Here is a 950-nt window from a genome sequence, read left to right on the forward strand (position 1 = left end):
TCTTCTTCTGCATCCGACTTCGCGCGTTAAACATACTCTTCGCATCTCCCTCTCCTCCGCGTCGAACTTTCCACGTTCGGCTTTACACATCTACCATTCCGCGTAATAACGTGTTCACGCTTAATTTCCATTGTCGACCGAGCGCAACTGTGCTGGGCCTCGTGCCTTTCCGGTTTTCGCTTTGTGCGCGCCTCCAACTTTGCGCATCTTCGGTTTTGCGCACCGTGCGCAGATTTATTTATGCTATCCGATCTACCTAAGCAGGTTCAACTCCTCTTTGGGCGCTTATCCAACATTGTGCACATCGAGGTTTGCGCGGTGCTGAGCCTTATGCGCTTGTTTCTGTTGCGGCCCCAACTTTGCATATCCAGCTCTTCCGCCTCGGATTTTGCATTGTGTACTTCTGATTATAGCGTGTTCGCAATAGAACGTAAAGCAAATAAACTGTATATCGATTGCAGCTATTACCTGCCGCCGCCGGAGGGCACGGAGGGCAGTTTGCGCCGATCCTTATGTGTGGAGTTGTGTTGTGGCCCCGACTTTATACGCTATACTTTGCGTGTTCACCTCTACATATCTCTTTCTTACAGTAACAACCTAGTAAAATTCACGCGCTGAATCTTCTTCTGCATCCGACTTCGCGCGTTAAACATACTCTTCGCATCTCCCTCTCCTCCGCGTCGAACTTTCCACGTTCGGCTTTACACATCTACCATTCCGCGTAATAACGTGTTCACGCTTAATTTCCATTGTCGACCGAGCGCAACTGTGCTGGGCCTCGTGCCTTTCCGGTTTTCGCTTTGTGCGCGCCTCCAACTTTGCGCATCTTCGGTTTTGCGCACCGTGCGCAGATTTATTTATGCTATCCGATCTACCTAAGCAGGTTCAACTCCTCTTTGGGCGCTTATCCAACATTGTGCACATCGAGGTTTGCGCGGTGCTGAGCCTTA

At 50.3% G+C, this 950-nt stretch overlaps 1 protein-coding gene across 1 annotated transcript in view; it reads left to right on the plus strand.

The window, feature by feature from the left end:
• The window catches only part of VOLCADRAFT_100682 (uncharacterized protein), a gene marked incomplete at both ends in the record, with an annotated part of 2477 nt that overhangs the window by 786 nt on the left and 741 nt on the right, over positions 1 to 950 (plus strand). The window lies entirely within an intron of this gene.

Source organism: Volvox carteri (genome assembly GCF_000143455.1).
Source record: "Volvox carteri f. nagariensis unplaced genomic scaffold VOLCAscaffold_137, whole genome shotgun sequence".
NCBI lineage: Eukaryota > Viridiplantae > Chlorophyta > Chlorophyceae > Chlamydomonadales > Volvocaceae > Volvox > Volvox carteri.